Genomic DNA, 15023 nt, shown 5'->3' with positions numbered 1-15023 from the left:
TACCGGTCCAGAGGTAGTGATTTGTTTACTGCTGTCTTCTGTAGTTAAAGGAAGATGTACTGCATGAGCAAAGTGTGCTTTAGAAAGAGAATTAATGTCTGTGTGATGTGTGCTGAGACTACTCTGTCTGCCAAACTCATCTCCGGGAGAGAGACGATTCCTCAGGGATTTATACTTGAACTTTTTTAATGGCCTGATCTATGTGGACATACAGCGACTGAGGGAGCCATCAGGATTGCAGACTCTTGTCGAGGAACACTGTATGAACTCATTGAGGTTGATGCAGTGCTTGGTGACTGTGCTGAATTTGAAACCATTAAGCTTAATGTGGCTTAAAAAGCCAAATGCGCTGCAGCTATAAATCATCCAGCAAAGGATGAAAACTCTTAAAGGTTGACTTTGATTACTATGGTTGATTACTATGTGGGAGGGATACTTTTATAAAACAGCTCAAGAGTTATTTGTTTAGTCTTGCTATGTTGAATTTGTTTTATTTATGTCTACTTGTGTGACATCTTTCCAGTAACTGTTGCAGTGTTCAAGTATATGTAACTACGAAGACAGTCCACATCTCAAGCTTATTTTATTTATTTGATCAGATAGTCTGAATTTGCTGCATTTTGTGTGTCCGTTACTGTTTTACAGGTAGTGGCATTGATGGAAACACACATTGAAAGGGTGTGATGAGAAATACAAAGCAATTCCATTATCTAGAAGTATGTCGGTTTACTGTACATTAGAGTCATAAAACAATATTATTTTGAAAGGTTTCTGTTTCTAAGAATCAAACATGTTTCTCAAAATCATCTTTCATAAACTTCTTAAACCTTTACTTAAACTTCCTCTTGTCAGTGGATTATCGTTTATTCTAAAACCAGCCTATAAGTGCACTACTGCCAACAACTGGACTGGTGTTGCACAATATACTGGTGAATTGTGGTAAACACTTGATAAGAGTGTATAGGAAGTGAATTTAGTCTCACCTGCAGTATTGAGGCAGTATTGAGGCATATGTCCTCAATACTGCAATCCTGACTCTACAGCCGAGCAGTGCTTCCTATTATCATGAACATGATCATGATGTTAACGTGCTGATGTAATGGCTATATGTGTATAATGTGTTAGTTTGCTGATATTTACTAACACAGTACACTGATGTCATAAGTTTTGCAGGTAAACATGAGATTGAATTGTTTGTGTAATTTATAATGAATGGAGTTAATGTGCAATGTCATTCTGTGATGTAAAAGCTGCTGATCAGTGAAGGTTTCACACAGTCATCTTTCAAATAAATGTATTTTAAACCAGGCACCTTGTCATGTTCCTGTTTCTAGACAAAAAGTTCAGACAATCAATCAATCACATTTTATTTATATATCCTCCTTTCATACAGGTTAATGTAGGTCAAATATTTAGACCAATGCACAAAAGAAAAAATAATGATAAAAATGATTGTTGTTTATTAAAAGTACAAAGTAAAAAACTAGGTTAAGATAGCTTAAAAAGAAAATAAAAGTAAAATGAAATTAAAGAAATGAAGTTCAATAAAAGACTAAAACTAGGTTCAAAAAAAGATTTTTAAAAAACAAAAGAAACAGACGAATAACATCAATAAGAAGATAAATCTTATAATAATAATAATAATAATAATAATAATAATAATAATAATACAATAACATAAAATAAAATAGAACAAAAAAACAAAACAAAATGAATAATAACATAAATCAAAACAAATAAAATAAAAAAAGGGCTATGAACAATTCTTATCAATCAAATGCCAGGCTGAACAGGTAGGTTGTCTGAGTTTTGACAAAATTGTTATTACAACTTATCAGGCTGACTAAATATTTAAAGTGTGGGGTGTGGAGTTCAGTGGTATTGGTAGTGTAAGTAAAGCATTAGTGGACAATGTGGGTGTGTGAGGGTTGTGAAAGTACATGGAAGTAAAGTAAGTAAATAAGCATAACCAAATCAAGAGGAGGGAACAGAGGCAGAGAGACTACAGCTGTCAGTACATCAGCCTGGATGCACTAAGTTAATACAATTATAGGAGCCTGCAGAGAGGAAACACCCAGATGACAACAGGGGTCATCTCAGGTAGTCATAATGAATAAATGGATTTCTTAATAGTACTAATAAGAACATCAAATTATCTACTGAACTCTCCAAACAAAGGATGCACTTCCTAGATCTAATCATGACTATAAATGACATACTATGCTATTTAGGAAACGTACTGATTATAATTCTCTGTCTGTCTCGCACTATGAGTCATTTTATCTGCACCACCTCAAAAATAATTTGGCATATGGTGAATTTTTAAAAACCAGAAAGAGGATCCGCATACTGTATTAAAAGGGCCCAGCAACTTTAATTACAAAAGCAACATTCTCTGTCTAGTTTTTGCTTAAAGTTTGATTTTTGATCCAGCACCTGTGAAGGTTTTTAGATGTGGGTACCCTACACCATGTTTTGCCAGATTGAGAATTTCATATATTGAGACACCAACACCAATATTACTCTTTTACATAATGTTACTTTTTTTATTTTACTATATTTTGTTACTACTATTGTCTTTTTATTGCTTTTGTACCTATTACTTATTGTTCTTTATTCTTTTTATTTATGCTTGTTCTACCTTTTGCTGCAATACTGTAACTTTACCCACTAGGGGACTAATAAAGGAATATCTTATCTTGGCGTGGATCCAATAAAACACTTTTTAGACACATCATGCAAAAAGATGACAATCTGCACAGCTTGGACAAAGGCAGCTTCCTTCCTATAACGATCGAACAGACAGAGGAAAGACACTTCAGGGGTACTTTTTGTCACATGTTTTCAGCAAACAGCCTCAGCAAATCATTCTTTCTAATACGGGCATCCTCGAGCACCCTGTGCCAACATGTGATGGTTCTGTATATGGAAATTAATGTACATTTATGACTCCAGCCAGTGAATGGATGTATGCGAGTGTTGGGATGTGTGACTGAAACTATATTTATGACAGAATGAATGTTTTGGTAGGTTGACATGGTGATGTGGTGAGGGGTGATGTGAGGCGATGTGATGTGAATGCTATGATGGAGGGTTGGGAGGTGGTATGGATGTATATTTAAGGCAGTATATGTGTAGGATCATCCAGTGTTAGTCTGTCTATTCCACCACTGTCTTTGAAACTGATGTACGTTTGTACTGCATGTTATTTTTATTGTATGTCATTCATGTGGTGCAACTTCTGGAGTGGAGATCTCAGCTGAAAATAAATAAAAGATCAATTCAACCGAACAAAACCGAAAACTAGACTACCTGTAATCTCCATCACAAACTAAAATATCAAACTACACCCAGCGTTCAAAAACATGCTGGAGAAAACAAGAAATGTTCCCCTGGTCGGGTTTCGGTCAGTGACTACAGAGAGACTGATGATTCCTCCCACTCCTCCCCAAATACTCAAATGCTCTCAAGTGTTTCTTCCTGTTAAAAACAGAACAGACAGGCAAAGACCGTAGACTGTATAAAAGAAAAGACAGAGGGAGGGCCGTGACCAGAGAGCGAGAGATAAAAATACATTTTTAAAAAAACGAGAGCGACTGAGAGAGGTCCGAGCAGCAAGCAGGGTGCAACACCGCCCCCTGCAGGGCCACACGAAACAGTAATTCTCAGTATTTCTTATTGTTGTTCTTCCAAAACAGATTTACTGCCAAGTATGTTTGTGCAAAAAAGGGACTTGCCTCGGTGTTGCTATGCATAACAAATGTTTAAAGATAGTGAGTGAAAAGAGCTGTTAGTGTTTAAATATATGCATATACACAGTGACGTGCGGTCAGGGGAGGCAGGTGAGGCCGTGCCTCACCTGTTATCATGGAAAAAGACTTAAAAATGAAAAAAATTATAAATGGTTATATTTGTCCAGTGATTTGCACTATAACGTTATTTTTTATCTAACTTTACCAGTTTCGGATTATTTTTAATTCAAAATCGCTGAATTTTCACATGTACTGATCAAACACTGAAAAGAGACGCGCAGTGAGGCAGCAGCGAGGCGAGCCTCACCATGGATTGCGCAATGACTCGGTTTACTGCTCTGGCATGCTATGCAGTGAGACAGTACAGCTGTACAGCTGTCTCTCTGTATGTCGCTATTAACATGTTCAAACACTTTTACTATATGAACTAAATTTCCATAGTTTAGCTGATGATATAATGTACAGTGTTTGTAGCGTGTTTCGTGTGCTGAGCAGCATAAAACGGCTGCAAAAAGTCACTAAGTGAGGCACGCAGTTCTCCGGCCTCATGGCAGGGGGCGCTCCTGATCCCAGTGATTCTCATTACGACTCATTAGCTGCAGAATAAGTGACAGTAAGGTACAACTACAGTGAGCAACTTCTACAAACAAGTTATCGATGCTTTTGTTCAGAAGGAGCGCCACATGGACTTCATTTATAAGTAAAGGTAAGACCATAATAACGTTTTTTAAATTAAATGTGTTTTTTTGTGTGCTACAGTTTGTATGTTTAAAGAAAGCTGATATGAGATTTTAAACATAACCTGTTAACTGCTGCCAATCAAATGGTGAATTAGCTACTCTGTAGGGTTCATATGTTTGTAAATCTGATTGTGATGAAGTCAGTGCCTCACCAGACATGAACCTCACCGCACGTCACTGCATATACATAGCCTCTATATATCAAGTTGTAGTATTTACTCTATTTAAATGTGACAGCTTAAGTGTAATTATTTTGTATTTTTATTTTTATAATGTTTGTTCTGCTCCCAGAATGAATGTATTAGATATGATTTAATGGTAAGAAATTCTGCATAAGACACACACTCTGGAGTTTTATTTTGAAGGCTACATAACAGTAACGTAGCAACCAGCAGTTAAGAAGGACGGCTGGTCAATCTGAGTCGTCTTTGTCATGCTCACGAAGGCAATGGCTGTAAATTTGATGATTTGAAGTGATGTATAATATGTGATGATAGGTTGGTGAGTTTAGTATTGTAATGTGTGATGTTTATTATCTAACTTAAGTCAATAGTAATTTGTGAACTGATGTAAAGTCATAGAAAGAAAGTGTAAAGTGAGCGTTGCTTAGCAACAATGTATCTGTTAGGGTAAACGGCTCTTTTGTGCCGTGTCGTTTTTCAGCTATTCTTTAAATATTATTATTGTTAATTAGTGTTTATTAGTTTTCTTTACAGCGTGTCGCTAAGGTTTTGTATTGTTTTTCATTTGCAGTTTCACTCGTGGTATTACTATTAAATCAAAGGAAATAAAGGGAGCTCCGATCCTGGCTCAAGTGTACCTGAGTTTGGCTGACTGTTGAACTGTGTTAACGTACACAAAGCACACAACACACAGGGAGAACAGTACAATGTTCATGCCTGACTGCTTTAGTTTGGTCATGTAGATGTATTTTATTTTATCATGTGGCATCAACTCCACCGTCTCCACGTCTACTGCGTTATCGTGTCTTAGCTGACATGTATTATGGTGTAGTTCCTCTCTAAATCCACCAGAGTGCAGCAAAGACTTCATACTACTCTTTGTACAAACTGCACCAGTATTTATGTTCCTGATAGTATGTAAGGGTTAATAGAAATACTACTACTATAATCACGGATACTTCTTATTATCAGACCAATATAATAAGTTGTAGTATTTACTGTATTTAAATGTGAAGGCTTAAGTGTAATTATTTTTGTTTGGTCATGTAGACGTATTTTATTTTATCATGTGGTATCAACTCCATGTCTTACTGCGTTATCGTATCTGAGCTGAAATGTAATATGATGTAGTTCCTCTCTAAATCCACCAGAGTGCAGCAAACACTTCATACTACTCTTTGTACAAACTGCATCAGAATTTATGTTCCTTATCAATGATTATTAACCATATACTGATAATATTCTGACTCATAATAGTCCCTACACCAATTCACATTCATAAATTCCCCCATCAGTTATTAATTAATGTTTAATTAATCCGTAATAAAGCTGTCAGAGAGCAAACAGTGTATTATATTTATCTATGGAAAAACAAAAGACATTCACAGTCACAGTCACTGTACATGGTCCAGGATTACATTTTATAGAGTATAAAGATTTGTGATTTTTGGCATTTTCTAATAAACACAGTTCAAATTTGAACATTTGCATTTAAAACAAGTGTATCAGGTAAACACACACACAAAATTATGCATTGTATTTCCTTTTACTAAAATGCTCTAAAATGTAAAAATAGGTCATATTTGAATAGTATGTTAGAGTTAATAGAAATGATTGCACTGGCATGTAATTTACACACAGATTTAATGTAGTGTTGCAGTAAACACTGTAGTGTCCATGTCAGCTCAGGAATAAAGACACAAAACAATACAATTAAAATGTTTGGGGGTTTTTTTGTCCACTGTTAAGGATGTAAATGGGGGTGAGTGAAATATTAACAAGGATGTCTGAATGCATTTCATAGTGCAAATGTTTGTTGTAAAGTGTTAGTACAGATACTATCAACAATATTATTGACATAACTACCTCTGTTTAATAATAATGCCATAATCAATGATAATTAATATTATCAATATTAAATCAGAAAATATGACACCAACAACACACTGCTATTTGTAAGATGTCAAAAGACAAATATGTTGGAAACCACTGGTTTCATCTTTAACGTGTGTTATATTTTGTAATAGTTATATCAGATTTCCTGCTTTTTTCCCCACTGTACTGCTGTGTCAATTTGAACAGCTGAAAAATGGATGCTGAGTATGTTAGCATAGTGAAACACCTGGAGTCGTGTCTGAACTATTATTTTTCATGATAGTATAATATTTATGTTCTCAAATTGGTGTAATCCCTTTTCCTTAGACTTCAGGACAACATGGAAATAAGTCTTGTGACCTTATTGCGATAACCTGATTAGTTTTATTACTGTAGACACATTCTGTGGGCTGTTGTTATACTTACTATTGATCCAAAGTGCCGGATACATGCTCATAGACGGGCAGTTTAGAAAAAAAGGGTTTATTGCAAGACAGCAGAGTCCGACTTAGGAGGAGGCAGAAAGTGGCAGAGCAGGAGCAGGTGGAGCAGGTGAGGGGTACTGGGTTGTATGAGCAGGTTGGAGAATGGGGTTTGTGGCTTTGAGGCAGGCAGCACTACACTGCAGACAGACTGCAGTGTAAACCTGAGGCACATGCAGGGAGACTGAAAATCAGCCAAGTGCAACTGACATGAACAATAGAAGACAGGAAGTCCCACCCAGTAAAGGAACAAACCAACACACATTTTGATTAATCAAATAAAATTGATCAATCATTCAAAAACACATGTTTAAGCTCATATTGATTTTGAGAAAATGTGTAACTGTAACTTTCTAAATCTCACTCTGAAAAATCTAAATACAAGTTTCAACACTAAAACTACAACATGCTCTTAGTTGGACATGTTGCCAACAAAAACCATGCGGCTTTCTCATCTTTTTAGTTTTATGTTTCACTTTCATAATACTGATTCTGTCCCTCCTTCTTCTTCTTCTTCTCCTCCTCCTTACAGCTTGTTGACATGCATGAGTTCGACCTCCTACAATTGTTCCACAGAGTTGTCAGAGACACATCCGCTTAATTTATGCATGCCCGTTACTTCTTTGTTTTTACATCACAACTACTTTTAGGGAGTAATGCATCTTTTATTAGCTGACATGGACATTTCAACACATTGGATTTTAACTTGTCTCCCAGCATGAGAAAAGTAAGTTGCTTATGATGTCATACTAAAGTTTTAGGAATAATCCTGAAGATTTCCTCTCATGGTAAACTTAGTATTATATATGGTGTTGTGTTACTGTAGGTCTGTGCTCACGAGTTTTAACTTAATGTGTGTGTGATATCCAAAACTAAAAACAAACACAGGATGTAGTTAATACGTCCTTATAATACCATCAAATAAAGAGTGAAATGTGTCAGTCACTCGTGAATGTGTTCTGTAACTAGAACGAAAATCATTCACACCCAAATAAGGATGAATTATTAAGTTGGTTATGTAGGCTGAAGGTAACCTAAAATAAACATTTATGAAATATATTTATAGATAATACTAACTTTATTTGTATGGCACCTTTCATACAAGATTACAACGCACTTGATAACATTAATAAACATAAGCATAGAGTGTGTATGCAAGTCAGTGGCGGTTTTTGCTATGGGCAATGTGGGCATCTACTTGGGGGCGCACGAGCGCCCTCAAAAAGAAAAAAAAAGGGGGGGGGGGGGTCCATCCTCAAAAAAAGTTTTCTAGACTAATACCGCTCATTTCCACATCAAGTTGGTGCAGTGGGCGATGAGGCGCCCCTACTATCACGTCAACTTGCTCCTGAGAGTAACGTATACAGGTTGTGTGTGTCAGAAGAAAAGGCAACTTGCGACTGCAGAGGCTGTGGTTGTGAGTCTCACTCTCAGCGGAAAAGCAAAGGAGGAAGGAGGGCGGGGGATCAACTTGCGACCTATATACAGTCTATGCTTGCAACTGCAGAGGCTGTGAGCAGGTTGTGAATGAGTCTCACTCTCAGTGGAAAAGCAAAGGGGGGAGGGGCGCGGGGGATAGACTGACCTGTGATGATTATGATCCCAGGCCACACAACACAAACTGCTGCTTCCAAATAAATAGTAATACATTTATAAAAATGAATGCAGACCCGTTATAGCTACATGTTAATTATTGGGTTATGTGAAAATGCAATAAATAAATAACTTTACACCTGCACTTTCATGTGGTGAAGCACTCCCTGATAGCAATCTAATCACCCAGAAAACATTTTAATGCCAGTTGTAAAAAGGGTGAAAGTCTGTCAGATTACGTTAATTATTAGTATTTTTCATTTATTTTATTTTATTCATTTGTATGATGGCGGATGTGTGTAATTTACTTTGGTGTTTACATACTATATTTCATTTATTTATCTTATTTTTTTGTGTGATGAAGGATTTGTGGGGAGGGGCACCAATAGTCGGTGCGCCCAGGGCGCATAACTAGCCAGGACCGCCTCTGATGCAAGTGGAGGTAATTCAAGACTTAAAAGGCAAAATCTAGTATATATATATAGTAGTAAGTATTTTGCCGAATTTAGCCTCTTTCAGTCATGGGTTTAACCTCACTGTGAGTCTTAAAGAAAGAATAAGAATAGAAATAAGAATAATAAATAATTAACTGTTTGGTTGTGCTATCTGAAAATGTTACAACATTAAAGTATAAATGGTTCTCTACACTGCCAGGACTGTAATTGAATATAAGTGAGTATATTCAACCAATTAAACATGCCCATAATTGATGAGAGAAGGCTAAAAGACCAAGGCAAGTTTATTTGTAAGGCACATTTCAACAACAAGACAAAATGTAAAAGGAAAGACGTTTAGATACAAATCAAAAGTGTTAAGTTGGAAATAAAAATGAGCTCAAATAAAATAAAACAGAACAGGAATAAAAGTTACAGGGCAGTGAAAGACAATCAAAAGCTTTCGATTCAATAAAAGGCAGCAGCATGTTTTTAGCCTTGATCTAAAGGAAGTGAGAGTGGCAGCAGACCTGCAGCTCACAGATATGTGAAGCATAAAAACTTAACGCTGCTTCTGTGTCTCATTTTGACTCCGGATGGTTCATAACTTAACGGCAGAAAATAAATAAATGTTTTAAAGCCCTGTGGCACTCTGGGGGAAAGATCTGCCGGTCACATGGTGGAAAAAATCTAACTGAACTTGAAATAGAGATAGGTTGTGTTGTCAAATGGCATTTCACACCTATGTTGGCAATTAGTCTTAATATTACTGTTTTCATTCCTGCTAACGTACTTTTGACAGTATGACTTTTGTGATTTCACTTCTATTTTTCTGTAGTTTTGGCGGTGGTGTCAGTTAGGGTTAGGGCTGTGTGAACCTGTATTTGCTTGAGTTGTATTTACACCACACCCACAAAACATATACACTTCCTGAGGATGGTGTGTTCACTTCCTCCTCTTAACTACTTTGTCTTAGAGTTTTTCATCTTTCTCTCCTCTCTAACTCTTAACTCATTGACAGACAGTGTCATGGCTCGCATTTCAAAAGCTCTGGAACAGATAGAAGACACCCCCCCCCCCCCCCCGAGGATCTCAATGTTAGCAGGGTCATACAAGGATAAAAGGTCTGAGATTAAATGAGCAGAAAGATCATTTAGTGCCTTGTGATTAATTAAAACTAACTAAAATATACTTTTTCCACAAATTTCTGACCCTTCTCTCAAACGTGAACTCAATGACGGTCTTCATGGTGCTGGAAAGTATCGGCAGTGACTAAATTATCTATCATGGAAAGTTACTTCATTCACACTAGTGTCAACAGCTTTAATATGTTGCAACATTGATCTCATTTTGTGAAATCATTATTTTACAAGATTGCACATTGTCATTTTACACAGTCATGATTACTATTAATATGATGATTATCTCTTCTAATGTGGAGCTAAACAATGAACCAGCTCTTATCATCACACCCCCTTTGGCCTACAAGGAAAATAAAGTCCTTCATTCATTGTGTGAATCCCTGTTATACTGCTTTTACAGTTTACTTGCCATATAAGTCCTTCTTATGTATTATATAGGCCTACAGATAAGGGATACTTTAATGCTCATGTCTCTGTATTGGTTTTAACTAAAGGTGTTGTGCAATACCTTTTCACTACCTTGTTTTTATCAGTGTCAAACAATTTTGTTTTATCTATACAATGATGAATAAAACATCTTATCTCTTATCTCCGCATCCAGAGCAACTGAAACTGAAACATCTGGATGAGAGGTTAAGAGTTACTCACTTGATTCTCTGCTTGTTCAGGTTTTCTGGGAGAAGAATCTGAGCAGCAGCATTGAGGCATTATAGAAATGTGATGGAGACTGAGAGTCTGCTGCCGAAGTCTAAACCAAAGAAGGTCATCTTCATCATCATCATCATCATCACCATCTTCTGGCTCTATTACCTTACCCTGAGGTGGGTGAAATGACTTACTGGTCTAATCTGCTGCAAGGTGACAATGAATCATTTGTTTCATTTGACCAGCTCTGACTGTTGGATAGTATGTGGCTCAGATATAGAGTATCAGGTCTACATAGAATAGAATATATAGTACTTTTTAGTCCCTATAAAAGGTTTACAGCACAAGGAGGAAACATCAGTGTGAGTTAAATGTCACAACTACAGTGCTCTCTCTGTCCTGTTCATTTTGCTCACCTCGGCTGTTTGTCCCCATTTCCAGCCACTTCTCTCCCACTTATCAAATTAAATTCACAGGGATTGTAAACAAAAAAAATTATTAACACAAAGTTACACTAAACATAAACATAAATCATTTAAAGTAAATTCACTTTTGTGGCTTTAACAAACATGTCACATTAGTTCACACTGGAATCTAGACTATACCAACCGCGGCCAGGCTGCGTATTGGGTCAGTCCCCAGTCACCGCCCAGAGGAGGGAAAACAAGCTGTTAACCAATAACGACAGTCGTTTAGACACTAGTAAAGGCCACAGTAGAGATGAAGTAGGGACTAAAAAGGAGACAGAATGGCAATAGATGCCAGAGAGCAGACGCCCGGGGTTTGGAGAGCGAGCCACCCTCCGTGATGTGCAGTCTGACGTACAAGTGCACAAGAAGATCAGAATGACCCACTGTTAATCGCCCTTACATTTAGGAGTAATGTAAACCTCACAAATACATACCAGTATGTTAAGGTGCCGTCTCCCAGGCAAAGGGAAGGTAAGAGCTATGACAGGCCAGCTCTGCTACAAGGCAAGACAGCGGATGCAACTATAATGTCAGTAACACATCATAAACATGCCGCTGCAGCAAAACTGTCAGAGAGCCCACCTTACAATCACGGAGTAGACACAATCTGAGACACAGTGTCCAGAGATCGATTTAGACACCAGCTCCAGTGGCGAGAAGGTGGACGCAATCAAGGTGCAATTGGATCGTTGCCTCCAGCCACTTAGTGGTCAGGGCTGAAAGGAGAAAAAAACCTCACCTGCCACAACTTGTTCCTAGAAGTTAAGAATATTTCTATAAACAATCTTGATTCCCCAAGTGGTGCTTAATGGCCTGCACATGAACTCACTCTTAAGCATGTGAAGACATTTTAAAAGTAAAAAGTCAAAGGATTTTCTTATCAGACAGCTACTTAAGATTTGATAAGGTTCACACACAAACATTTTATAATAACTCTTTGATTAAGGTGGGAGAGAAAGATTGTGGATTTTCTTGGGAGCACAGCTTCTTAGAAGTGCTCTCTTTAAAAATGAACCTGAACATTTCTCACACAAATCATTTATTGCAGGGAGTGTCAAATCTTTGTGCCAAAACCAGCCGGGCCAAGACCAATATGTACAGAGAAAAACGGTAAACTATCTGCAACCAAATGCTGCTCTCTGCTGAAGTCTGTGTGTAATTAGGAGATTTAATCTGTTTTATAACTGTCCTGAGGAAAACATTTCTCTTCCTGTTTTATCAGTTCTTGAATGTCAGCTCATTTTCTTTTTTCGTGTTACTTACAATCATTCTTGAAGTATTAATAATTCTGATACTTGTAATGTCTCTAATGTTTCTAAACACTTATTTCATGGAAATCACCCTTTGGGAGTAAGTTAAAAATTAGAGTAAACATTTCTCCTCCAAGATATTATATATTAAAGACACCTTGTCTCCTAGAAATGTTTTTTCTATATTACAAATTTGATACAGCAGATACATTTAGAGAAAAAGTTGTATAAAAAAGGTTTTGAAAGAGGAAATTGATGCCCAACAGAAGTATCACAGCCAGTATCACTGTTGGACATGAATATTGTGGTTAGAAATGGGCTCTGTTGTATATGTAACCACATCTCACCACAAGAGCAGCGCTGGACCGTGACACAAATTTGAAATAGCAGCCAAACCATGCAATTAACTTCCAGGTCCATCATGTGACTGGTCGAACAACTACCACAGCTTGAGTAGTTTAAAGTATAATGCCACAATCGGTCGCTAGATGCTGGTGCTGACCATAAGTTTCTTAAACTAGCCCAAAAAGCACATTCCCATACACGATCACCAAAAAATGTGTGGCTGTAAACCGCTACGAAATCAATCAAATAACATAATTGGAAAGTCTAAAAGAAGGTATTATCATGGTATTATGGTTCCAGTTTGAGTTGGTGTTAAGTTGCTCTCTAAAGAAGCTGCAAAATCTTGATGCTGATGTGCACATACACCTATTTCAATTGTTTCCTCCACAGTGTCCACTTATTCAGTAGTGACTCCAACCAAGCATCTTTACAATTTTTCATGGTTACGTGTAGGAATTCATAAAACCGGGTGACGGTTAGGGGAGAGTCTGTATTTTTGGTTTAATAATTAAAATAATCAAAAGGAGCCTTTCCCTGAACTTTTTATGAGCCAAAACTGCCAACAATGCAGAACATTAAAGTGTTTAACTTTGACAGCCATGAAATATATGATGTTGCACTTCCTACACATGAAAAATGCAGCAAATAGGTTTCCTTCTAAAAACATATGCCACAAAACAAATTACTAAATATTAAAACGTAATTTCTAGGAGAATTGGTGGATTAATCTTTTTAGTATCACTACAGTTTCAGTTCTCTTTTCTTCTTCCTTTCAAGGCAAGGCAGTTTTATTTATATAGCGCATTTCATACACAATGGCAACTCAATGTGCTTTACATAAAACAGAAAAACATGTAATTTGAGAAACATTAAAACATGCAATGAACCCCCCACGCCCCACACTAATAATAAAAACAGTACAGAAAAATAGAAAGAGATAAATAAAATACTATAATAGAGCATTGAATATAAGATTGCAGCATAAAATAATAATTAGCTTTAAAATAATTGAGGTTTATCTATGTTTGCTTACTTGTTATATGAGACTTTGTCTTAAGACAGATATCTATTAAGTGATAACTTCACCGTTTTTCAAGTGTGTCTTAAAACAACAGTCAGGAGCCAAGTTAACATTGAAACCTGTTTTTCTTGCTATGATCATTCCTCCTGCTTATACTTAGCATTAGAAGACGTGATGGGGGAAAAAATCCACAGTCTGTCTTCTGTGTAAAAAAGACTCATATAAGCTTCACATGTACTTTTAAATGACTGTATGGACGCACTGTGGATGTTGTCCATCTCTTCCATTGAAAGCACATTTGAAGATCTTTTAATAGTCAGTATAAGCAGGAGCAATGATTACAGTGAGGAAAACCTCTTTCACTGTTCATACGGTAACCAGACTGCTGGTTTAAGATCAACTGGAACCTAATGGCACATTTTCTCTGAAATATATGTCTGGGTAGATAATTTAAACTACCCAGCAATTTGGGATTTATTTCTTTTTTTTGCGCCATCATTTCAATCAGTTTTGATGATGTTACTTAATTGCTGAGATCTGGGAACGACATCACTACAAATCTGTCACACATCGTAAGAAACACAAGCACCCAGACTGTTAGGCAAGATGCAGACAAGACAACAGTTTATTCAGATTATCTGAACCACTTCATTTGTGGGTAAAGTAAGTGACAGTATCCAATGAAATGTTGGTAAAAGTGTATCTTAGCACAGGAAAACGATGTGTACACTACTACAGGAAGGTCAGAGTCAGAGAAGTTCAGTTGTGGCAGGAAATCAGTTTGGAAATGTTCAGTAGTACTGCCACACAATTATGCTTGCTTGTTTCTCAATTTTTTTAACCTGTCTGTACTATTTTATGAAATGTCAGCAGGCTCCCAAATCCCTGCAGTTATTATTACTGATAGAAATTGTGGATAATACAAATATGATGCTTTAACTGTGTGATCACTCCAGCTGAATTTTCTTTTGCTTTCTGCTGTTACTCTGGTGTGAGTGCAAAGCAGTGTGTGGTTTGTGAAAAGAAAACTGTTAACAATGTTGAGCAATTAGGCACCAAATGAATTTAACATTTGTCATTTGTGCAGTTTCT

This window comes from Scomber japonicus, chromosome 6 (assembly GCF_027409825.1).
Source record: "Scomber japonicus isolate fScoJap1 chromosome 6, fScoJap1.pri, whole genome shotgun sequence".
NCBI classification, from domain to species: domain Eukaryota; kingdom Metazoa; phylum Chordata; class Actinopteri; order Scombriformes; family Scombridae; genus Scomber; species Scomber japonicus.
This window is presented reverse-complemented; position numbering follows the sequence as displayed.